The sequence below is a fragment of the Sinohyriopsis cumingii genome, chromosome 6, assembly GCF_028554795.1.
Source record: "Sinohyriopsis cumingii isolate HCF-2022 chromosome 6, ASM2855479v2, whole genome shotgun sequence".
Lineage (NCBI taxonomy): Eukaryota > Metazoa > Mollusca > Bivalvia > Unionida > Unionidae > Sinohyriopsis > Sinohyriopsis cumingii.
The window spans coordinates 122,488,479-122,516,383 of record NC_142966.1 but is presented as its reverse complement, the minus strand read 5'-3'; the positions used below and the strand labels follow the sequence as shown (position 1 = coordinate 122,516,383).

At 34.7% G+C, this 27,905-nt stretch overlaps 1 long non-coding RNA gene across 2 annotated transcripts; it reads right to left on the bottom strand.

Annotated features, from left to right (window-relative positions):
* LOC149797866 (uncharacterized) lies at positions 1-27,777 on the bottom strand. 2 transcript variants are annotated; one of them, XR_016421897.1, is made up of 6 exons: positions 27,654-27,777; positions 6,650-6,718; positions 5,059-5,112; positions 1,417-1,831; positions 574-792; positions 1-126 (listed from the first exon to the last, which is right to left on the bottom strand). It is a non-coding gene; the product is annotated as an uncharacterized LOC149797866 (long non-coding RNA). The 2 variants fall into 2 exon arrangements; XR_016421898.1 differs by lacking the exon at positions 5,059-5,112.
* Between the last annotated feature and the right edge of the window lie 128 nt (positions 27,778-27,905).

Sequence of the window (27,905 nt, the reverse complement as noted above, 5' to 3'; positions counted from 1 at the left end):
TTTTGATCAGGACAGACAGTGCGGATCCTCTGAACAACACATGATGGAATGATGACCCTCACTTCCTTGCCCAAGAAGTGCCAACACCACTGAGGAAATTGTCTACATGCTGTTTACCAATGTCTTCTGAAATAATAATTTGAAAATTAAGTTGAAATAAAATACGCTTTATGCATTAGATCAAATTAGGAAATCAAAGGTTTTAGTAGATAGTGTTAATAGTGGCCCAGTGTGATTTATCATTATTTTGTATATCAATAAAGTTAAATGATTCCAATATAATCTGTGCATATATATAAACTATTTTATTTTCCAACACAAAAAATGAAATAAAACAATATTTGTACATGCATATGTGTTGTTTTTGTTTTGGGCATGATTTATCAGTATCACTGTGGTATGAAGGTTAGACAGTGTAGGCCTCCAGAACAGGGGTTCAATCCACTAAGGTGTCATAAAATCACTTGAAAAGTGTTTTTTTTATTTGCTGTATTAATAACCCCAATACTATGCTGTCATGCATAGATCATGAAAACAAAAGAAAATGAAAAATTACTCAGACATTTTACTTACTCATTTCCTTGTTCTGGATGTTCTCCAAATTGTTGTCTATACTGGTAGTATGCAACTTTTAAAACATGGATGTCAAGACAAACTGGAGTGAACCCTGGATGGTGTGTTATACATTGTATCCCCTGGCATTCATTGCAGACACTTGTGACCTTCTCTATGTCACAACAACATACACATTCCCTTGCTGTGGGCATTACCAAACAATGTCCACAATTACACCTAAAATAGAGTTTTCTTCTTTAATGCATAGTGCTGTGCTTGTCAAATTTAATCTCATATTTATGAACACATCAATAGCACAGTACAAAGACACAAACTGACTAAAGTCATGAACAAGTAAAACATTTAGTACAGCACTGTAAAACTAAATTAGATATGAAAGAAAACAAAAGTTGCAAGTAGATGTTTACCACAGAAAAAAGGGTTTATTTCATAGTTTCTAAAAATCAACTATTAGCATACATATGAGAAATCAAAACTTTTAACTTATAATACAGCATATAGAATATGAATTCAATTTTACTGTCATGAGGGTAATACCCTGCCTATTTCAACAGTTGTGTAAAAGGGGACCTCCTCTCATAGTAAACTTAAGTACTTCTAAATCGTATAAATTTGTTCACAGGTTTTTGAAGCTTACAACTGTGATCCGATGTACCATTTACTTATCAACGTATAAATATGTCTCTACCTATGAAATGCAATACACTTGTATAGCCTTTATTACAGGTGAGAAAAAATCCATTGTAAATGAACAGGAGACTGTTGAACAGTACTGCAAATATCATCGGATACATATATTTATCGTAACTAATGCCGTAGACATATTCAGAAAACAAATACCATGAACTGTCCTTCAATTCATCTTGTCTTTCTTCATTGTCATCTTCATCTGTAACTTTGGATTCATCATTATTGGAAATATAGGGTTCAAACTGGCATGGATTAATTTAGATGCCAGCAGCCGCTTCTACACCATTATCAGAATCTTCTGAGCTTATTACCTCCCCATCTTCGAATGGCGAAGACCAGCAGGACTGACAATTCACTTCCTTCAGAATGGCATCTTTTGTGTTGAGTTTCTGAAGACTTTTCCATAATATGATGATACCAACTCAGCCTTTGTTTACAACAAGTGTTCAAAATGTGACGTCATGCTTTGTTTTCACTAAATACCGGAAGTGGTTGGCAGTTGCATTCGGTTATTATTGTAAACAGGTGCAAACACGATATTAGGTAGGCTCCCATGCAGCTATTACTGAAAAATTTTCAATCGGATTTTTTACATTCGTATTTTGAATATATATTCTCATTCACCAAGAAATAAACTGAATAAATGTAGATACACTGTTATGGCACTTTAATATTTAAAAGTAATTTTTTAAAAATTCTGCCACTATACAAAATAAAACAAATTTGATAATTATTTTGATTCAAGAAAGTATTCGCAGAATGTACAATAAAAACAAATTCGTAATAAACATCAAGTGGCACATTTTTGTTATAGAGAGAACTACTAGATCAAATCCCTATTATTTTTATTTCTTTTACTTTTAATGTTTTATTTCTGACATTTCAGTATTGTTTGGCTTTCCTTTAAAACTGGTATAACAATAACTTGGATAACACATGTATGACACCAGGAAGATAAAAATGATTTCAGCAATTTTTCTTACAAATCAGTATGAAAATATAACATACCTGTCATAAGATTCTATTCAAAATGTAAGCATGTACAACAGGTAATCAGTACTCTGCCACTAAACACTAACAGAGTTAAATATATAAATAGATAACCCACTTTTATGCATATATTTCCACAACTGCTATGCATCACTTTCCTTGGTGGAATGTGAGCCATTTTGCCTTAAATATTTTCAGAACATTTACAAAATACCTTCTAATCCAACCTAAACAGTGCAATATACAGCATAAATTAATTCAGCCATTACTATTTCATCTGCTGACAAATCAGGGCACAATTAAATCTATTAAAATTGACACCCAATTATATTAGTCCTTGCTACTACTAATATTTACCTGTAAATTGGAGCCTATCTGAATTCTGTAATATTGGTATTTAATTAACAGGTAAATAAATATATCATGCTAGCAGCAAAATATTTGACACACCATTGTTTAGGTAACCCAAATTAAAATTCCTGATGAAAAGGTAAATCAATGAAAGACATAGTCAAGTCACCAACTAGCATCAGTCAACAAAATGTTTACCAGGTAAAATTATCATTAAGTAGATGCACAATGTCCATTCCAATGACCACTGGCAATAGGCATTATTATTGACAGAGACCAATTAATGCACAATTGGCATTCTAAAGAGGAACTATATGTTGACCCAAAATTGATAAACATGACACAGATCAGGATCTATACAGTGTATTCTGTTTATGGCATAGTAATGTGCTGGCAGATCATGGTCTATACAGTGTATTCTGCTTATGGCAGAGTAATGTGCTAGTAGATCATGGTCTGCACAGTGTATTCTGCTTATGGCAGAGTTTTGTGCTGGCAGATCATGGTCTGTACAGTTCATTCTGCTTATGGCAGAGTAATGTGCTGGTAAATCATTATCTATATAGTTTGCTCTGCTTATGGCATAGTAATGTGCTGGCAGATCATGATCTATAGAGTTTATTCTGCTTATGGCATAGTAATGTGCTGGCAGATCATGATCTATACAGTGTATTCTGCTTATGGCATAGTAATGTGCTGGCAGATCATGATCTATACAGTTTGCTCTGCTTATGGCATAGTAATGTGCTGGCAGATCATGATCTATACAGTTTATTCTGCCTATGGCATAGTAGTGTTCTGGCAGATCATGATCTATAGAGTTTATTCTGCTTATGTCATAGTAATGTGCTGGCAGATCATGATCTATACAGTTTATTCTGCTTATGGCAGAGTAATGTGCTGGCAGATAATGGTCTGTACAGTGTATTCTGCTTATGGCATAGTAATGTGCTGGCAAATCATGGTCTGTACAGTGTATTCTGTTTATGGCATAGTAATGTGCTGACAGATCATGATCTATAGAGTTTATTCTGCTTATGGCAGAGTAATGTGCTGGCAGATCATGGTTTGTACAGTGTATTCTGCTTTTGGCAGAGTTTTGTGCTGGCAAATCATGATCTATATGATTTATTCTGCTTATGGCATAGTAATGAGCTGGCAGATAATGGTCTGTACAGTGTATTCTGCTTATGGCAGAGTAATGTGCTGACAGATCATGGTATGTACAGTGTATTCTGCTTATGGCATAGTAATGTGCTGGCAGATCATGATCTATACAGTGTATTCTGCTTACGGCATAGTAATGTGCTGGCAGATCATTGTCTATACAGTGTATTCTGCTTATGGCATAGTAATGTGCTGGCAGATCATGACCTATACAGTTTGTTCTGCTTATGGCATAGTAATGTGCTGGCAGATCATGGTCTGTACAGTATATTCTGCTTATGGCAGAGTTTTGTGCTGGCAGATCATGGTCTATACAGTTTGCTCTGTTTATGGTAGAATAATGTGCTTGCAGATCATGGTCGATACAGTTTGTTTTACTTTTGACTGTGCATCATGCTTTCAGATCAGTGACTTATGTACTGCCAGATCAGGGTCTCTACTATATGTTCCACTTAAGATAGTGTAATGTGCTGGTAACCAGTGACTGTAATGTGCTGGCAGATCAGGGTCTATATTGTATGTTCTACTTATGACACTGCAATGTTCCGGCAGATCAGGTTCTATATTGTTTGTTGCACTTATGACAGTGTAATGTTCTTGTAGATCAATGACTGTAATGTGCTGGCAGATCATGGTCTATATTGTATGTTCCATTTATGTTTGTGTAACGTACTGGCAGATCCAGGTCTATATTGTATGTTCCAGTTATGACCATGCAATGTACTGGCAGATCATGTTCAATATTTTATGTTTCATTTATGTTTGTGTAATGTGCTGGCAGATCCATGTCTGTATTTTTTGTTTTACTAATGACTTTGATATGTGCTGGCTTATTGGAGTCTATACTGTTTGTTCTGCTTATGACATCATAATGTTCTGACAGATCAGAATCTGTACTGTTTGTTCTACTTACAATCTGAGTTAATACTGTTTGTTTTTCTCATGATTGTAATATGCTGTTGAATCAGGGTATATATTAGTTGTTCTACTTATGATCAGGGTCTATGCTCTTTTAATTATGACAAATGTGTTGGTAGTTCATGATCGATAATGATTACAACTGGGTACAGGTCAAACAAATAGTAATAATAATAATAATAATAATAATAATAATAATAATATTGACATGGTTTTGGTTTGGTGTTTTACAGAACAGCAACATTCTGAAGGTTAAATCATGCCGAGTCCCTAGGGCAAGACAGCCTAGCTGAACCACACCATACTGGTCACAAGTCTAATGAAAATGTATTGGAAAGGACTCAATAACAGCACATGTAATCTTACCTGCCCCCACTCCCTCGCAGCCACAAAATGTTTACCAAATTTTAAGCTGGAAAACTGAAATGACAATGCCAATAATGTAATCATAACTATTGCTGTTTAGCAATGAGGTGATTTGCATTAAAAGTTTATGTAAAATAGACTGGCAGTATAAAATACAGGCTTGGAAGACTTCACTGTATTCCAGTAAAAGTAATTATCTGTTAAGTATGAATTAAATTTAATTGACATTATCTCAACAATGTTTTATGACTTTGTCAGGGAAGCTGTAAAATGTTAGCAGATCAATGTTGAGTTTCATTTGGTCACCATGATTTAATGTTTAAACTATCCCCAGTAATATTTTGCTGTTGCATAACATTATGTGCATGCAAAAACAAAAATGTAGAAAGTGCTTAATCACTGTAGCATGTATCAGATGTTGAACCTGATCTTCTTAAAGTTGTTTAAAGTACTACCAGTTATACATGCAACACTGAACTGAAATTCTGAGCCGAACTACCTTGTAAAGCTACAAAAAAAACCACAACACTTTTAAACTGCAAGATGTAATGTGCAAAGTATTAATTACTATTTTTACATTTTTGTTAAATCATCATGAGACATCTAAATGAAATTTATTTTATCTTCCAGGTGAGAAACTGAAATATGTAAATTTACTTGTTCCTTGACATTCATTCTGATCATCCATCCATCTATTCATCCATTCTTCTCTCCATCCATAACTAAAAGAAGTGAGTGTGAAGTATGCTGCTCATGGCTACAAAATTATGAATGGAACAAAAATTCACAAAATATGAATTCTAAAAGTTTCTTAAGGAGGAAATAATACACTAAAAATTATAGCAGTGCAGGAATTTGTATGGTATGTGTGAGTTTGTTTTGGGATTTTTTTGTGGTGTTTTATTGCACATCAGGACAAAATAGTTGTATCATGACAAAACAAGTGAAGTGCTTTGCCGAGGAGCAAACCATGATGGTCAATATGGGCTGATTTAATGGCTTGATTCAAACTTGCACCCTTTTCATTTGAAGTATCATCATACTAACCTTTAAACTGCCATGACTCAGGTGATGACTGGAAATGGGAATTATTTTGGGAAAATATTAGAACAATCAGGAATAAAATTTTGAGGAGTAAAATAACTAGAACCTTGGGAATTCCATAAGACACTGAACTATTTCTCATTAGAACACTGGCCACAGGTCAGATTGTGATGATCCCCCACCCCATCCCAAAATGCCAGCTAAGTATCAAGTGGCTGAACATGTCCTTTGTTCAAGGAACAAAAGTCTAATTACCTTTGTGTCTGCATATTGCACAACACTGCCCAAAAGTTTATAATTGGTTTCCTCAATAAATGTAAACAAATCCTAGCTGTTCAATTTTGTCTGGCAAACTAGCATGAAATAAACAAGTAAGGTATGTGATCTAAAGTGCAGTTAGATGACTTGCCCAATGAAAATATTTGTCATTCAGAAAGTAAACCAGGAGCTGTAAAACCTGTCAGCTGACAAAATGATTAGCATCAAAGACATGATTGGCTCATTAAATTCAATCATATAAAATACAAAAATGTTTCGTATTTCTCACCTACTTCATCAAGATCACATCTTGCTAGTAGACCTAACTCTACCACAAAACAGTCCCATTTTCACATACCTGTTAAAAAAAGGGGGAAACAAATTTGATTAAAGATGGATTAACAAGACTGCTCTAAAGATAATGCCTTATTTAATTAAATCTTACTGTTCAGTTTAATTGCTTTCTCTCCATCTTCTATCTTTGTAGTACAGTATTGACAAATTTTAATTGCTCTCTCTCTCTCTCGCTTATGTTTATGAATGAAATGTTCATAAATACAACTGAATTGTCTCTATAACTTGGATAGAACAAACTCTCAGATAAAGCAAAGCATTATACAAGCTTAATAGATTACATTTTCCACTATTACACTCCCACAGCATTTTGTACTAACAAACAAATGTTACCAACCCAGACAGTTCATTAACAGAGGGTTCCATTTATTACAGTACAGTGCAACCTCCTTGTAACTCTGTCAATAGGAACCATAAAAACAACTGGCATTATAACCGAGGGAACCTTACACTGAGGGATGATCTAAAAAGGCCGTTTTATAATAGTGAATCAAACCATAAAATAGGGTATTTACTGATAGCTCATAATATAATTTGGTCTAATTAGCTAAGAATAAAAATGATGTCAAATTATATTTTAGATGGTTTTAAATAGTCAAAATCAAGAATAAAGTGAAATAATTCAAGCAGCAATGATGAAACACAATTCAAGCAATTTAATGGGATCCATGACCACCCTTGTGTTGTAAGAGGGGCAGTGGTATAATGAGTGGCATTATAGAGAAGGAACACTGTGCTGATAAACAGTCTCTCTCTCTCTCTTTCTTGTTTCAAATGAGTTTCAACCTAAGTAAAACGTTTTTATTATTCAAAAAGTGTCTGGTTCATCATTTATTGGATTACAGCTGCTATATTTGACATACTGAAGAACCAAAGACCATACAAACAATCATAAACATAGTGTTTGAATACTGCTAGCCCTAAGATAACTGCTGCTATATTTAACATGCTGAAGAACCAAGGACCATAGTCGATAATAACCATAGTGTTTGAATACTGCCAGCCATAAGATTACTGCTGCTATATTTGGCATACTGAAGAACCAAGGACCATACAATCAATCATAACCATAGTGTTTCAATATTGCTAGCCCTAAGATTTCTGCTGCTATATTTGGCATACTGAAAAACCTAGGACCATACAAACAATCATAAACATAATTTTGAATACTGCTAGCTCTAAGACTACTGCTGCTATATTTGGCATGCTGAAGATGTGATGTGTGATGTGATTTGGATTTTTAACATAGCTTTAACAATTTTTCAGTCATATCACTACGATGTCTGCAATGTGGTAGTTTATAGTGATGGCTAGCACTGGGGCATCATGCCACAGACATGTAGCATGATGTCCCACCCAGCCACATTATCCTGACACCAGGCTGACCAGTCCTAACACTAACCTCTTAATGCTGAGCGCCAAGCGAGGCAGCTGTTAGTACCATTTTTGTAAGTCTTTGTTATGACTCAGCCGGGGATCGAACCCACGACCTTCTGCATCCGAGGCGGATGCTCTAACCACTAGGCCACTGGAACGGTGGCATGCTGAAGAACCAATAACCATAGTCTATCATAACTGTAGTGTTTAAATACTGCTAGACCTAAGATTACTGCTGCTATAATTGGCATGCTGAAGAAACAAGGACCATAGTCTATCATAACCATAGTGTTTGAATACAGCTAGACCTAAGATTATTATCATAATTGATACAAAATATCATTTATCTCTACAATCTCCTGGACAACTATTAGTATAATTTTTTTACCTGTCTCATCATTTATTGAGACAAAATCCTCATCTCCATTCAAAACAGATGGTAGAGATTAATTGATAACAGGAATTTACCATATTATACATTGCAATTTATGATATATGCTTACTAAGTGGAGTCCAGCTGCCGTTTGTTCCACTGATTACTCATAACAAACTGCACAGACCCAGAACTGCCAGTGCATTATGTGATGGCAAATCTGGGTCCATGCAGTTTGCAGCTTGACTCAACATATAAGTGAGTACATACAGAAATTATTTCCTTCAATATAACAGGATCTGAAAGTGAATTGTGAAGGGGTAAATAGTTGCTTTAATTTCCTACAACAAGAATTTTCTTCAAATTTTGGGGTTTCTATTGTTTCTGTTGTAATTTTTATGGAATCTTCTTTAAAAGCTAGTACTGTACAATATTGCAGAAGAAAAATTTAGGTGGACTGGTTGATGGACACATTCATTTTAATTTGTACTGATCTTTTTGTAAGCCATTTTAATGTCATTTGAAATATCTCTAACTTTCTACATTTGTTAATTATGAGTATGTAAAAAAACTGAAGCAACAATAGGGGACATTACCCAATGTCTAGAATTTAAATTATGCTTAATATTCAAAACCTAAATATGTTCTCTTTTTTGTAAGCCACAAGTAATAATCCACTATGATGCATTAACACCTGCAGCCACCAGTGCAAAGATTTCCTTGTTTTTCATGAACATGCATGAACCTGCTTAACCAACCACTGTGAATGAAAGTAAAATATTTTGCCATTGTGACCCAATATGACCTTTCATGCCATTTGAATGGATCAATCAATGTTTCTCTTCTAATCACAGTCTCTAATTGATAAATAAAAGGAGCACTTTCATTTAAGTGTAGGGGACTCATGAAAAACAAGGAAATCTCAGCACAGGTGGCAATGGGTGATAAAGAAGCAAGCAGTTTATCACCCATGGCTTGTGACAGTGCTTGCTTTCCTACTTTGATGAAATCTATCATCATACTCACTTATTAGACAAGTCTAACAAGGAATTCTCAGCACAGGTGGCAATGGGTGATAAAGAAGCAAGCGGTTTATCACCCATGGCTTGTGACAGTGCTTGCTTTCCTACTTTGATGAAATCTATCATACATACTCGCTTATTAGACAAGTCCAACTGCAAACTGCACAGACCCAGATGTGCCATTGCACAGTGCACTGGCAGATCTGGTTCTGTCCTGTTTGTTAGGAGTAATCAGTAGAACAAACAAAATAGACCCTAATCTGCAGGCATGTTATGATATGGCAGATCAGGATCTTTGTTGTTGCAATTTGACTCAATTTATAATTGAGTACATAGGGTACCATTCAATGATGCCACAAGACTGGAAGCAACATATATTTTGTGAAAGATGTAAATATTTAAATTCAACATTGAATTACACAATATTTCCATTAAAATTGGGGGGAGGCACTTATTATATAAAAACGAAACTATATCCAATTTGTTTCTCAAGATTCAGATTTCCAACTATTATGCTGAACCAAAAATATGTTTTCATGCCCGAACAACTTCTCCCCTCATTGTCAATAGTCTGAGAAATGTAGACTTTAATGTTTAATGTGAAAAGTTAGAATCCATTGATTAGGATTTCCTTTAAAGATTGCTTCTTGCACTTTTTCTTTCTTCTATAGATGGATTGCCACCTTTGAATTTTACCTTTATAAACATAATTTAAGGACCATATAATTCAAAACCAAACACTGAAATTTTCATAACAATATGCAAGTTTACTACATAAATTTTGGAGTGTGTAATAAGAAACATTACTAAGATCAAAATCTATTGAAGGCAGTACACTATCTTTTGTATGTCCCTTTCTTCACCTTGTATGAGTAATTAGTAACTATATCCAGATTAATTGGGAAGGGGAGATTTTTAAAGCCCATATTTCTGTACACCCAAGATATTATACTATTTATTTTGAAATCTGTCATGCCACTGAAAGAAATGCAAAAGTTACATAAAATTTAGACCAGAAGATGCAAGGTGGTTACTAAATGTCCTCTTAAATCATAGATGTTTATCTTTACTTACCAGTATACAAACACAAAGGTAAAAGAAGAAACTAATATGTGTGCAAAGTTTAATGTTCCTAGATATGTTTGTGTCATATTTAGTGCAAGATAAAAAGCCAAACAAAGACTATTCTTGTAACCCAATGGTGAAAAGATTATTATGGTGTCTTTAAAAAGATACAACAGGGTGACAGAAAAGATAAGTGAGAAAACTTTCCTCTATCTCATATCAAGTTGTTAATGCAAAGCTTCTACCCTGGCTTTTCCTTATGGCACTCAAATGAGCAATCAAATTGACTGCAAGAAAGTAAATCTTAAGAGACAAATCACATGTAAATCTTAGAGACAATGTGACATGTAAATGTCAGATACAATGTGACATAAAAATATTAGATGTGACGTAAATCTTAGAGACAACGTGACATGTAAATGATGAACAGCAATAACTGATTTACATGTATATCCCAACATGACACCAAAATCCTGTTACTGATCATGTAACTTTCCAAAAGCAGGAAAAATAAATTTAATTAGCTAAAAAAGACCTATCCTTTAAATCACCAGGATAAGCATCAGTCAATATTCATTTACATCAAAAGAACACTTGCCATCATCTACTTGTACATCTGATTGCTATCCATACTTATTCAATGCAAAGCTAAATTCAATGACACTACAAGTTAGAACCTTTCTTTCTCGTTATTGAAGTAGAATCATTAGTCATGCTGAGACTGCTTTCTTGCCTAATTTGCATAACATAGTCATGTTGTTAGGAATACCAGATAATTTTCTCATAGGCTGCTAATATATCCCTTTGATTTGCATAATATACTTATGTTGTTATGGGTATCATTCATTTTCTGCATGACCCATAATGATGAAGCAGAATCTAATGACTATTGTGGCGTACATAAGCTATGAATCTATAGCCACCTGCCACATGGGGAAGTAAGCTATATGTACTGTTTTTTTAGATTAAAAATTACATAGTGATTGGTTATACAAAGTTATTGCTTGCAAGTATAACCAATGCAATATGTGATCCAATCATTATGTAACAGTGAAGCGAGCTGTACTGTGCCAACACATGTATCAAAAGGATTGATTGATTGATTGATTGATTAATTGATTGATTGACTGACTTACTGACTGACTGACTGATGGACTGATTATCTGACTGATTGACTGATTGAATTAATGATGATTAAGAACACATCAACACGTGAAAAGTCAGTAGTTGGAGTCAAATATTGTACCCAGAAACAACAAAATGCAGGGCTAGTCTAATCAGGAAGTTGATTGTTATGGAAGCTAACCAATGATATACTGCAACTCCTACCTTGGAAGTGAATAGTGACAGCATCAAACTCATATGCTAACCCTGATTCAAGTGCCCTTTATCAATCTGAAAACAAAATTGCCTCCAGAAAATATAAAAACCATATCTACTATTAACATTTGGTGAAGAAAGAAATGTGTCCCAAGGATAAGCAGGGTTCAGGAAAACAGCTCATCCTGATCGGATAAAAACTGGCTGTGCCATGTGGATGCCGATATAAACCTTTAAATTAATTCAGTGTGCAATTTTTACCATTAACAAGTATGGAAGTGCAGCATTGCTCAGCATCTAGCAAGTATCAATTTTTAATTACTTTTGCTTATTTTGCCTGCTTGTTGTTAAATTCTAGAAAAATTTTTACCAAGGAGAGCAACTTCATTTTTTTAAAATGGGTACCCTGACAGCCTTGATACTAAAATCATGGATCAATATCATGAAGACAATGACAACCATTCTAATATGTGGCCCACTGTACATAATAGGAGACAAAGTTTGCAATACTACCTCATATACTGCAGAGGAGCGGAGTCCAACCACAAACATGAGACCCTGATCTGCCATTGGATGATGTATCAGAAGATTAGGGTTTATGATGATTATTCTACTGGCTGTTCTTAACAAATTTTATAGACCCAGATCTGCTGGTGCATCATGTGATGTCAGATTTGGGTCTGTGCAGTCTCCAGCTGGACTTGCATTACAATCAACTTAAGAAACCGCAGTTTCATTCCTAGTGAACAAATTTTGACATTCACTGTCTCTGTAACTTCTCACAGGACAAGATGGGATAAATGGACATGAGTAGGTCTACAGGCTCCCTCCATAAATATGAGTGGGTCATTAAAAAATATTTCCTCACAAACTTGTTTCAGCTTTTCAGAAATTATTGCAAGACTTCAATTTGATTGTGAACCAGTTGCTGGTGAGATAAACTGTATAGCTTTTTTAACAACTTAGTTCAAACAAGAAGGTCATAATCTGCATGTTGAGCCCATGATGTGAAAATGTGGCCTTGACTCCAAGTTGAAAAGGTTAAGTAAGCACATCACATAATGAACTGTCTAGCTTCATAATTATTCATCTGAAACATCATGTTGTTTAGGAGATATTAGTAAATGAAACAACTTTAACCAAAACCCAGGTGCAAATTTTCTATAACTGTTACCTTGACCCCATGGGGATTCATGCCAAATATGATAAAAATCTATCAAGCAGTTTTGGAAATATATTCAATGAAACACTTTAATGAAAGCCTTTTAACTGTTATATTACTAATGGCTACAGTGATGACAGCAGAAAAGTGATTGTAATTCTTGCTTTTTGCTAGATCAAGGGTGTCCAATCTTTTTGCTTGAGGGGCCACATTGCAATTTTGCTCTCACTCATGGGGTCATTTATAAACATTTTCCACTACCAGGTGGCACATTTTACGAAAGAGTTAATGTCTCATTAGAGCGCAAACCATTAGAGCATATCACACTAGAGCGCAAAAAATATTTTTGTCCTACCAGAGATAATCTTATAAGGCGCATCCCATTAGAAAGCGAAGAACTAGTATCACTAGAGCGCGAACAATGAAAAACACATTTGTTAACTGTAACTTTATATTTATTATAAATGGGTTGATTCAGAATGAAAAACACATTTGTTAACTGTAACTTTATATTTATTTTAAATGGGTTGATTCAGAATATGGCTAATACCAGTTATCAGTTCAATAGCATCAATGTTCCCATCGTTGTACATTACCGTCAGTCTCTGAATGGTTCTCTGGTTTCAGTCTAGTAATTATTTTCTAATAGTGACGAGACCACCATTTTTGTACATATTATAATATATATATATATAACATCAAACGTGATGGCAATTCAATCTTTTTGAACTTAATTTTTTTCTCCACGCCCTATTGTGAATGCGCTCTAGTGAGATTTTTTTGCACCCTAATGGGATTAGCCTTAATGAGTAAAAAAAAATTTTCAGCGCCTCACTGAGTGGGGCTCAAATGGGATGTACCCTAATGAGACCAAACCATGAAAGATTGGCAGGCCAGATAGAAACCTTTGGTGGGTCTCATTCTGGCCTGTGGGCCACAGATTGAATAACCCTGTACTAGATAAAAAAATGCTTTGCTCACTCTAAACATCTGCATCTTCTCAGGTCAATCTTCTGGCAAGATATTACAGCTGTACTATTATGGTCAAAGATCCAGGCAGCTGCCTGCACATTGTTATACATGTACCATAATTACATTGTTTTCTGAACCTGAACCTAATGCCTTCAGTACATACGATTTAGTTATTGTTACAGATAAAGTCCTCCCCCACTATTATGTCATCACTTGTGCAATGAAAAGGTGGCCTTTTAAAAGGTGGGATGATCTGTTAAGAGATTGACCAAATGGTGAACATACTATTTTGTGTAGAGCAAGGTAATAATTATAATAAATATAATTATAATAAATGTCTTTATTTTTCAGAGGGAAGTCCAATTATTTCTAAAAAAAAACATTCCCCCTTGAGACATTCTATTAGAGACAAGTATTCTGACATATATATATATATATATATATATATATATATATATATATATATATATATATATATATATATATATATATATATATAATTGTAAAATAAACAACACCAACACGTAGAATGTGTGACCGGTTTCACTTTAATGCTTCATCAGACTGAATTCAAAACTGAATTCAATATCATTGCTTATGTCATTAAATATGTTGTTTCTAAGTATCAATGAAATAAACAATATGACATAAACAAGATGATGTCATAGCTTACATTTTTAACCTAATTACCTTATACTTTAACGAATAATTTACATGGAGATGTGCATATACAGCAAAGATCAATGATATCTTAATACATAAAAATATATAAAACTGGATCTTAAAGATACATATATCTCTACTGATAACTATATATAAAATTTATTACTAAATAGAGATAAACATATATATATATATATATATATATATATATATCGTTAACATGCTAACATAAGCTAATTGATAACTAAAACAAGATATTTGTTTTTTTTAATCTGATGAAGAATTTGGAAACTTGGTCTATACAGTGAAATGACTCAAATCAAAGAGTAAAAGTATTATGATTACAACAACACAAAGAAATTCAAGATTATCCAATGCAACACTCAGTCTTTTTTACAAGAATATACCTCTCCACATGTTGTCACACATAGTAAGATTTTCAGTGTGCATGTTGATAACAACCTAATATGAAGTAGACACTTTAATGAGAAGCAATGGCCAAACCTACCTGACTTTGGTAAACTGTTTAGACTCTGAGACAAGCATATAGGATTAGGTAAGGTGAAAATTATGCAGATTCATGCAGATGACTAGTTCAGAATACTTGCAGGCAAAGAAAAGATATTTATGAGAAAGTCTAAACATGCGTACATTCCAGGTCAATAAAGTCCCCAGCATATCCTGACTATTGTCAATAGAGTCCCCGTCATATCCTGACTATGGACAATAAAGCCCCCATCATATCCTGACTATGGTCAAACCACAGCAAGAAAATCCAAATTCAAGAATATCATAGTGTTCATCAAGGAATAATTACAAATTATATATGACGTGATGAGTAAAATCTTCTACAACTGCATCTCTACCTTATCATTATGAGTTCTCTAATATGAGAGAAGCTCTTTCTCTGAAAATCACAAAGAGTGCTGCTGAAACCCAAAAAATCACAGATTTCCTATAGATAGAAATGAGGCAAGTACAGACCATAGGATGACCAATCTAGAGCTAAAATTGTGAGAAACTTTATCAAACAATGAGTTGCCCTAGCAGTGGTCAACACTGAGTTTGGGATGTAAGTGAAACTATAGTATGCATGATAAGTACATTAAACTCGAGAAAGCAGATACAGAAGATGCCTCTGCCTCAATCACCCCATTGGAACCCCATGATGTTCTCTGACCTTGACCATTTCTTCCAAAATTTGATCCATAAAGTTTGTCTGAATGGTGCTTTTACAATATGATTATTGTGATTGTAGGTGCCAATAAACTGTTTTGAAGTTATAATAAACATAAACTGGAAAGATGTATCTAAAAAGTGCTTAATGTTAATTTTTTGTAAACTTTAATCTACATTTCTCCAATGTTTAAATTTAAAAATTTGACTGGATTGTAAAAGTTATTGTGAGTATTCAATGGATATAATATGTGTTTTGGGGAAATAAATAAAGCCATAAATTGTGAGTAAATTTGCACTTATTACTTTAGCATTAGACATCCATTTCATTAGTATATAATCAGTTTTAATGTTTCTCACCATTCATATATAGAAATAAATGTGTAAATTCAACAGGATATAGAAATAAGTGTGTAAATTTAACAGGATATCAGTTATGTTCATCCTTTATTATTTTAAGCGGATTTTGTATTATCATCAGCAATGCTCTGGTGAATGAAATCCATGATGTGTATATATATATATATATATATATATATATATATATATATATATATATATATATATATATATATATATATATATATATATATGGGGGAGGGGTGCATGATAGCATATTACTAGATGTGAATTGGTGATATTTTGTTTAGAATTTATATTCATGGTCTAGTTTATCCATGAAAGCCATGCAAACTGGTGCACCATAAGTTTATGTGATTCACAGAATTTCTTGCCCTCTACTTGTGTGGGCTTGACAATATTATAAAAGCAATTTTCATGGAAAATAATTTCATTTTGTGGTCAATGCATACTTCAAGGAAACGGGTGTTTTAGCATATCATGGAAAAAGGTGTTTTAGCACTTAAAAAGTGTTCAACACTTCTTCTTCACATCTTTTCTGCAGGAATCCTAATTTAAGTAAATTTATTCACGTTTTTAAGATAGAGTATTCACCAACACTGTGCTAATTAATATAAATCCTTGGTATCATCATTTAGTCTCCCCCCAAATCCTTGGTATCATCATTTAGTCTCCCCCCAAAATCTAAGTTCTCTAAAGTGGTGAAAACTTGTGACTGAACACTTTTAAAGCTTCTCCATTCATTAGACAACCTCAAATTACCCTTACAACATTTTAAAAGTGACACCCTCTACTAGCAGAAACCTAACAAAACTTCTTATTATTATGAAAAAATCATCTGACAGTATTACTGGCTCAGAAATCATCCTAACCTGAGCATCAATTACAAGAGATAATTTAATAGGACAAAAATATGTAGTGTCACTGGTAGAAGGAGGTTATCAACACAGATCTCTACATGGGGATTATCTTTAAACACTAGAAAGTCTGTGGCAGAATTAAGGTTTAAAGGCTTTGTGTCAATGACAAAATACCATGTTTAGCTAACTGGAACATTTCTTATGAATTACAAAAGACAGGTACCAGCCTATTTGTGTAACATTAGCATCAATGTCAGAAGTGCTGAATCTGACACATCAGATCCTGATCTTTGTGAAATCATTCAAAAGTTCTTTGTATTTTAAGGTGGCTATCTGTAATCAGTTACCTGTAACCCTTGTTGATGCACATGCCTGGGAAACAGTTGCTGGGACACTTTTTTCTCTCATTTCTGTGTTTGTGTGTGTGTGTGTACATATGCATGTGTGTGTGTGTGTGTGTGTGTGTGTGTGTGTGCACATGCAAACAAATTTCCTTAATCAACTGTGCATTCTTTCACAATAATCAAGATCAACATCACCATATATACTCACTTATAAGTCAAGTAAAAACAAATGATCATAATGCACCTGCAAATTAGAGTCTGTGTTGTTTATCATTACTCCTAACAAACTGCACAGAACCAGATCTGCATGTGCAGTTTCCTGTTGGACTTGTCTTGTAAGTGAGTACATATGGTATTTGCATCATACATGTATTTATATCCTAAAGCATGATTAGTTGAAGGAAATTTCCACCCCATAGTCAGAAACTTCCAACCATGGGGTCAGAAACTTCCACCCCTTGGGTCAGAATCTTCTAACCATGGAGTCAGAAACCTTCACCCCTGGGGTCAGAATTTTGTACAGACTCAAGGCAAACAACCTGTGTTACATGTAAAATTCTGACCTAAGGTGAAATGGTCCCATCACACTAATGCATATTAAGGCTTGTGTCAATTCAACACTAGAGCACAGTGTAACACAACAGATCATACCATTATGCTCTCATGACTACCATATATACTTGCATACAGGTCAAACTGCAAATAAAACAGATCCTGATCTGCCATAGCATAATGCACCTGCAGATCAAGGTCTATCTTGTTTGTTCTATTGATTACTCCTAATAAACTATACAGACCCAGATATGCTGGCACATTATGCGACAGCAGATCTTGGTCTGTGCAGTTTGCAGTTGGACTGGTCTTATAGGCAAGTACAAACAGTACAAGCAGCATTTGTAATATTGATAAGACATTTTTTCTGGATTACAAACAAACATTCAACCAAATGTTTGTTGTTTTTGATCTAATGATGTCAATCCATTTAGAAATACTGTTGCCTTAACCATATTGCCAACCTGCCATCTTTTCCACAATTTTCTTTTCTTATTCAAAATGAGAGAAAATAATCCATCATATGAATTTGAGTGGGACAGGGAAAACTCTTGCAAACAGATTCTGACCCCATGATATATGATGACTTCTTACCTATGTTAGCAAAATGCAGGATAATGGTCACAATAAAGCAGCAGCAAAAGTTCTAAATTTAAAAAAATAATCTAAAACAAGTAATTTTTTTCTGAGTTACTTCCTTTATGCAATACTTTATTACCCCAGTAGTCTCTAAGCCATTTCCTAAGGTAGTAATGATAAAACCTACATAATGCTACTATCATCACTATTGGGAATCACACATGGCACTTTCTTGTCAATTCCATTAAATCTAACCTTCAGATTAGGAATGTTATTTTCAGCAGAAAACTTGATAATGTATGTTTATATTTTCACTACAAATAATTCTCATTTTCCAATAAGACTAAAAGTAATTTTAATTTCCAGTCACTTTTACACACTATGGGTTGCTCAATACAAGATAAAAGAAGGGTGACAGGGTGCGGAGGATTGGGTATTTTGAGGCTGGGTATGGAGGTTCGAGTGTGGTCGGGTTGGGTATGGTAAGTGCAAATGACTTGGAGGCATGCCTAAAATGTGCCAAGTAAACAAAATAACCATTCTTCTACCATTATCTTTCAAGGATGGAAACAAAAGTTTACAGGCAAATACACCACTAACACCACTTAACTAGAAAATATAAAATCTTTATTGCCATATTTTGGACTCCCTGTGCCATTGCTTGCATATAAAATCCTTACTGTCCTAATCTGGAGTCCCTGTGCTATTGCTTGCATATAAAATCCTTACTATACTAATCTGGAGTCCCTGTGCCATTGCTTGCATATAAAATCCTTACTGTCATAATCTGGAGTCCCTGTGTTATTGCGTGCATAAAAAGTCCATGTCATAATCTGGAGTCTCTGTGCAATTGCTTTTATATAAAATCCTTATTGTCATAATCTGGAGTCCCTGTGTTATTGCATGCATAAAAAATCTGTATTGTCATAATCTGGAGTCCCTCTGCCATTGCTTGCATATAAAATAATTACTATCCTAATCTGGAGTCCCTGTGTTATTGCATGCATATAAAATCCTTACTGTCATAATCTGGAGTCCCTGTGTCATTGCTTGCATATAAAATGCTTATTGTCATATTTAGAGTCCATATGTCATTGCCTCAATGATGCAGCTTTTACAAGAGAACAGTATCTATAAATGTTCATCTTACAGTATATTTCAACAAATGTGTGTGTGTGTGTGTGTGTGATAAATAACTTTTAAAGAAAAATGATGGAACTTCATAGTTTATACCTAATATTGGCAAAGCAGCAGTGCTCATTTACTATGACGAGCATTCTCAAATGAATTAAAATGGAATGTAATAGCACAGAATTTACTACAGAATACATAACATTACATGTTTGCCTATGGACAACCTCTACATGCATTGTTACAAAAATACTTTTAATAACTAAATATCAATGGAAGTGTTCTATGACACATTTGTCACCTAGTAGGTGCCTGACTCTAGAAATCAAACACTTGCATATCAGATTGTGCTGTTTAATATTAATGAAGGTTAAAAGTTTTATCAGACTCATTTGAAATTGTCTGTATATGATTTTCACATGCTCAATTAATTGTCATGGTGCAGGGGCATTAAATCTGGCAAGGATTCATGCCATTATGCATCCTGCAGTAAACATTGTTGGTAAAAGTATTTCAAAGAATCTGTACCACTGGGGCAAGAAAACATGTAGCTGAGACAATTAGCTGTTAATTTAGTGTCTCTGGTGCACAACATGGTGATGATAGTGGTATCCAACTCAAAGCAAGTGCTTGCCCATATATTAACTATAGTATCTCTTTCATGGAAACAAAGCGGTGTACAAAAGACACTTATTATGACTCTATGGTCTTAAATAAAAAACAGACAAGAGCGAAAACTAACCAGTTTTGTAAAATTCAACAAAGAATTTATTTCCCTCTAAGAATACAAAGTGAAAGATTTGTAAAGAAATCACTCATGATATTGCAAATCAAATTCCAGATAATTCTAGAATTTCTAACATAAGTCCTAATGATTAAAGTTCTGAATAAACTTTAGTGGTATTCCAAAATAAATATAATGCTGAAGTGTTGATGTGCCTGTGATGGCTTGTGTCATATTGATGTGCCAACAATCTTTTGTTGAATTATAATAATACAATAAAAAAATATATCCTTTTTTGAAATTCACTATCAACTCAAGTCCTCACGGCAACATTTAGAACCAAGAAGGAGAAAATAAAGATGAACGTCATACAGTGCTATGCCCCAACAAATTACGGTGAAAAAAAAGATAAGGACCAATTTTACAACAGACTACAGAATATAGTAGAGAACTTCCCAGACAAAGACATCAACATCCTCATGGGTGATTTCAATGCCAAAGTTGGGTCAGACAACATAGGGTATGAACAAACCATGGGGATCCACGGCCTGGGCAAGGTGAACAAAAATGGAGAGAGATTTGCAGACCTTTGTGCACTGAACAACATGGTCATTGGGGGTACCATCTTTCCCTACAAGAGAATCCACAAGAACACATGGATGTCACCAGACCATGTGATAGAAAATCAGATTGACCACATAGCCAAGAAGTTCAGAAGATCCCTGCAAGATGTGAGGGTGAAGAGGGGATCAGATGTGGCATCTGACCACCACTTAGTGGTTGCAAGGCTGAAACTTAAGCTGAAGAAAAACTGGATGGGCACAAAAGAGAAGAAAACAAAGTATAACGTCATCCTGTTGAAAGATGCAAATACTAAAGAAGAATACAGACTGATGCTTAACAACAAGTACCAAATGCTACAAGAGCTTCTTGAAGATGAGGAAGACAATGCAAACAACAGATGGCATAAAGTTAAAGAGTCAATAAAATCAACATGCCAAGAAGTACTAGGCCCCATGAAGCACCTGCAGAAAGAATGGATTTCAGCTGAAACTTTGCGCAAAATCCAGGAGCGTAAAAAGAAAAAAGCAGCAGTAAATAGCAGTAGGACAAGAACTAAAAAAGTAAAGGTACAAAAAGAGTACACTGACACCCGCAGAGAAGTGAAAAGAAGCATCAAGATAGACAAGAGAAACTATCTTGAAGGAATGGCAGCAGAGGCAGAAGAAGCGACAAGAAGTGGAAACATGAAGAAGCTGTAAGACATCACCAAGAAGCTGTCCAGCAAGTACAGCAAAACAGAGAGACCCATAAAGGACAAGCAGGGAAAGACCATAGCAAGTACAGAACACCAAATTAAGAGATGGGCAGAACATTTTGGAAGAACTGTTGAACAGGCCAGCCCCACTAAATCCCCCGGAAATCCACCCAGCCAATGCAGATCTCCCCATAAGCTGTGACAAACCCACCAGAGATGAGATCAGGAAAGCCATCACCCAGCTGAGGAATGGCAAGGCAGCTGGACCTGATGGCATCCCAGCAGAAGCCCTCAGAGCAGACTTAGATGCTTCAGTGGAAATGCTATACCACCTCTTTGAGAAGACCTGGGAGGAAGAAGAAATAATGACTGACAGGAAGAAGGGACACCTCATCAAGATCCCAAAGAAAGGCGACCTCAGCAACTGCTCCAACTACAGAGGAATCACACTCTTATCAGTACCAGGGAAAGTCTTCAACCGGGTCCTCTTGGAGAGGATGAAGGAGGCTGTTGACCCACAGTTATGAGATGAGCAAGCGGGCTCCTGGCAGAACAGATCATGTACGGACCAAATAGCTACCCTTCGCATCATAGTTGAGCAATTGTTGGAGTGGAATTCTTCACTCTATATCAACTTTGTCAATTATGAGAAGGCATTCAACAGCATGGACCATGAGACACTCTGGAAACTTCTTCACCACTACGGCATCCCAACCAAGCTGGTGAACCTGATCAAGAACACTTACAACGGAATGTCCTGCAGTCATTCATGCAGGACAGCACACAGACAGCTTCCTAGTGCAGACTGGCATGAAGCAAGGCTGCTTGCTGTTGCCATTTCTCTTCCTTTTCACCATCGACTGGATTATGAAGATGTCCACCAATGGGCGGAGAAATGGGATCCAGTGGACATTGTGGAGTCAACTTGAGGACCTGGACTTTGCCAATGACGTAGCACTCTTGTCCCATAGTCAGCAGCAAATGCAGGACAAGACCGACGTACTGGCAGCCACATCAGCACAGGTTGGCCTCAACATCCACAAAGACAAGACCAAGATCCTCAAGATCAATTATGCCAGTAACAACCCAGTCACACTGCAGGGAAGTCCCCTGGAAGAGGTGGAGTCCATCATGTACCTGGGCAGCATTATCAACCAGCAGGGTGGCACAGATGCAGATGTCAAGGCAAGGATCAGAAAGGCAAGAGCAGCTTTCAAACAGCTCAAGAACATCTGGAGTTCCAAAGACATTTCCTTAACTACCAAGATCAGACTGTTCAACTCCAGTGTGAAGTCAGTCCTACTGTATGGAGCAGAGACCTGGAGAACCACCAAGTCGACCATAAAGAGAGTTCAGACCTTCATCAACAGCTGCCTAAGAAGAATTCTCCAGATCCGCTGGCCAGACACCATCAGCAACACCAACCTGTGGCAGAGAACCTCCCAGCTTCCAGTAGAGGATGAGATCAAGAAGAGAAGGTGGGGTTGGATAGGACACACCTTATGTAAGCTGCCAACCAACATTACCAGACAGGTATTGAAATGGAACCCTCAAGGCAAGCAGAGAAGGGGATGACCAAGAAACACCTGGCCACATGACCTTGATCACTAAGATGGGTCACACCTGGAGTCAGCTTGAAGGGATGGCACAGGAAAGAAGCCTCTGGCAATCTTTTGTGGTGGCCTATACCCCAGCAGGGGTGATGGGCAAAACTATCAACTCAAGTCTCTACTTCCAAGAAAAGTATTTTTGAACCCTTTGTATTTCAAGAGAAAAATAACTTGAATGAAACAATCTGAATAAATAAATTCCAGCCCAATGAAATAATGGACACAACAATAATACAACTGATTTTGCTCAGATCTTAAAGCATGAATGAATAATATATAGATAAACAAGATTATACAGTCATTTAGTTGACCTCAAATCACAGTAAGCATTTTCAAAAAAACAAACTATTGCCTAATGGAAAATTTCAATCTGGAAGGTTCCAAATCTTTAGAAGATAAAATCTTAGATATAATTAGAAGGTCTGTTACTAAAATTATAATATAAAATGTGGTAAACAACAGGTAGATCTGGCATTGCAAGGGGAATTTTGAATGTTCTAGACTCAGATTGAAATAAACATATTGCTTACAAAACCAAAATCAATGATTTAAGTCAGATAGAAAATGAACTTGATTTTGGACAAGGTCAAGTCCAAAATCCAACTTATGCAGCATATAATGAATTTTAAAGAAAATAACAAACAATGGAAATTAAATATACATAACACACTAAAGTAGTAGTTTATTACAGTTTGCTTGTCTGAACAGACCTGGTTTCTTCAAACACCAAGTGATTGTTGCCATTGGGTAACAAATTCTGAATTTTAATTGGCACTAGATAGCCAGCATCATGCTAACATATTGTGAAACCACTTATGTACCCACCCACCCACCCACAGGATGAGCATTGTGGATTTTGGAAAGTCTACATTTCCACTGAGGAAAATAAGCTGTCCACAATTTTGACCATCACAGACTGGGTATAATGGTGATCATGGCTTGTGTAGGACAGATTAAGTTTCATTACCCTGATTGGAAAATAATATTATGTAATAGTGGAGATCTGCTACACTGCATGGAACTTACCTGCTAGCTGCACTACAATAAGCAGTTTACAGGAGAAGAAAGACATTGAAAAAATATATAACCTGACTGCATGGACTATTTGTTCCATTATTAAGTATTTGTGGGTTTATAATACATTTAGCAATATGTAATATGACTGCATGGATTATTTTGTTTAGTTATTAAAATCAAGAAGACAGAAGTTAACATAAAAGGAATTTAGGCCAGACTGTCCTTTTTTGGTATGGATGCAGTATGAACAGTTACATATATAACCATCTTGTTTAACAATTAAAACATAAACAGTAAAAGCATCGAACTGAACCATAGTCAGTGAAATGTGAAATATGGGTCATAGTGACCAACATTTAAGATGAAGGGTTTAGTGCTCTTCCTCTTGTCAAGTTTCAGGATTCCAGTTATAACAGTAATATATATATAATAAGCTAATAGTGAGGTCATAAACTTAACACAAGCCAGTAAAATGTGAAATGTAGGTCACCATGTCCTTTTCTTCAAAGGGTATGATACAGAGAGGCAAACAATCCCCTAATTTGATGATTCTTGCATGAGACCGTTGTTTTTAGATTGAATCCAAGTTGTGAAGAATGAAATATGGTCACAGTGACCTATTTTTGTGACAAGTGTACAGTTTTCATCATGCACACACACACACACACACAAGTTGTTTGACTCTTGCAATAACACCATGTACACAGGTTTCCAAAAACATAATAGCTTATGAATTTAAAGTCAAAACTTGGAGTAAAATCTAAAATTTAAGTAATCTTGGCCATCCTTGGCAGAACCTCCAATGACAATAAGAATGAATGTAATAATAATGAAGGAAACCTCCAATGACAATAAGAATGAATGTAATCAACATACAGACAAGATAAATAAATACTACCTTAACTAAGTTTGTAACTCATGTCATAAAACATGCATGGAATCTTCAAAAATAAATGTGAAAGTTTTAAAGAAATTTATATTTATGCTGCTATGTAAAATTATTATCCGATGAATGCATGCAAAATTTTAACAATCACTGTGAATAAATACATGTACAGAGATAGGGAATATATTTCTTTCTGAAACTGTGTTGAATTTTTACCTAGGAAACTGGTCCTTTGCAAAACCTGTTGTGACAGGCCACCTTCTGTTGGCAGAATGGGTACTCTCTCAAGACAGGTTTACTGTATTTACCTTTACACAACATGTTCATTAACACAACCTTTGATGACTCCTTTATTTTAAAGAAATGGTTTCAATTTTGTGCTAAAGGTTGAGGCCACACTGCAAATTGTTTTTTGGTTAGAGCCTACAAAAGCATGAATTCCAGCCAGTATGTCTGGTGTATTTATCAATTTTGTCATGAAATACAAGTATGCAGCAGTATTACACAATGTCATGATGATCTTAAGAAAATATACCTTAATTGTCAGATACATTCAACAAAGACATGTCTTACAAACCTGAATACCATCATAATACAAGATGTAGAACAAAACAAAAGCAATTGCAAGTTCAGTGAAGACAGCATGCATATTACTAAAGACTTACACTTATATAACTGTCAGTTGTAATTCTAACAAGCAAATTGGGTGAAAGGTCAAGTTTCAGATTAGATCACTTAAACAGCATTGTTATGGTTATTTTAAGACAAGTATACATTGAGAAAATTTGGTAAATGTGTCAGCCTTACTCACTTAAGCTGCTATCATGGGGGGTGGGGGGATAAGCTAAAAACATTGAATATTTGAAATCACACATTATTCAGTATTCACATGGGCACAAGTGATTCTTGCCACTTTAGTGTGTACATAAAGTATCAACCTTTTATATCCATATGAAAATAAATTACAGGTTCATTGATTCCCAGCCCCATTGTATTATTCACTTTTTTATGTCCATACATGTATATATGTGTAGCTTATAATCAATGTTTTTTTGAGGAAAAAACCCAATATTATTATTATTATTATTGTTATTGTACGTGTAGCTATGCCTTTTTAAATTAAAAAAAAGTAGTATTGTTATTCTGTTTGTAACCGTGTACCTATTACTCTGTATGTAAATATGCAGAGGGCGACAATGACGATAAGGTCCATGCAATTAATGGTGTCACCTTCTTTAATTATTATTATTATTATTATTATTATTTACATTATTATTATTATTATTATTATTTGTAATTATGTACATGTACTCAGAGGCCACAATAAGGATAAGTTCTATGCAATTAATGGTGTCACCTTCTTTTATTATTATTATTATTATTATTATTACTTGTAATTATGTACATATACTCTATATGTAAATATGCAGAGGGCCACAATAAGGATAAGTTAAGTGCAATTAATGGTGTCCCCTTCTTTAATTATTATTATTATTATTATTGTTATTTTTATTATTATTAGTAGCAGTAGTAGTTGTTGTAATTATATACATGTACTCCATATGTAAATATGCAGAGGACCACAATGAAGATTACTTCCATGCAATTATTGGCGTAACCCTCTTAAAATATAATTATTGTTGTTGTTGTTATTATTATTATTATTATTATTATTTGTAACTATGTATATGTACTCTCTATATAAATACACAGAGGGTCACAATGAGGATTAGTTCCACAGAAATAACTGTGTGACCCTCCTTAAATAAAATTATTATTATTATTATTATTATTTGTAACTATATATGTACTCTCTATGTAAATACACAGAGGGCCACAATGAGGATTAGTTCCATGCAAATAATTGTGTGACCCTCCTTAAATAAAATTATTATTATTATTATTATTATTATTATTATTTCATTCAAACAAGAAAACATAAAAGGACAGAACAGTTTCCAATTTTTATTTACTGTACCAAATACAGTTTTTAAAAATTAAAATTGAAGGTCAATATCCCAATGGTACAGCCCCAAAATAACATACTTGTTTTGAAATATAGGTTTAATACGATGATCCTTTTGTAATTAATAAAAAATAATCATGCAAATTTTTCACAAAAATGTTGTATTTAAAGTTGAGGTGTTTTAATACATGAAAGGAAAAATATGGGTCTTCATTTAACAACATGAATGTCACATTTTCATTAATACCTTAATGTATTTACTAATACTAATGTATTTAACTACTCCAGATGAAAAACTCATTACAGAGTTGACAAGTTCAGTTACCATTTTACATCTGTCATAAAATGATCATAAAGGCCAAGAATTCAGAGTGCCAAACATGGGACCATCACAAGTTTTGATATATGCTATGATAGTCAATTCAATAAATGAAACACAATAATACAACACTTATGTCAAAGGTATTAATTTGTATCATTCCCTGATATTTGATGCATAAATTAGACAAATCAATTTCACACCTGCTTACAGTGGTATCTCATGATCAACACTATGCCATCTGCAGACTAACTGGTGCTGCTTGGTTCCAGTCATCACATAAAACCAATACGCACCTATCATAGAAACGATAGATGCTAAATACTTGGATACCTGGAAAGATAAACACATCTTGGAGAAAAAGGAAACAGAAACACATGAGACTGAAGCAAAACGATTTTTTTAAAAATGGTAGCCTGATATAGTCTTTATGTTGGACTTTACTGATGAAAATC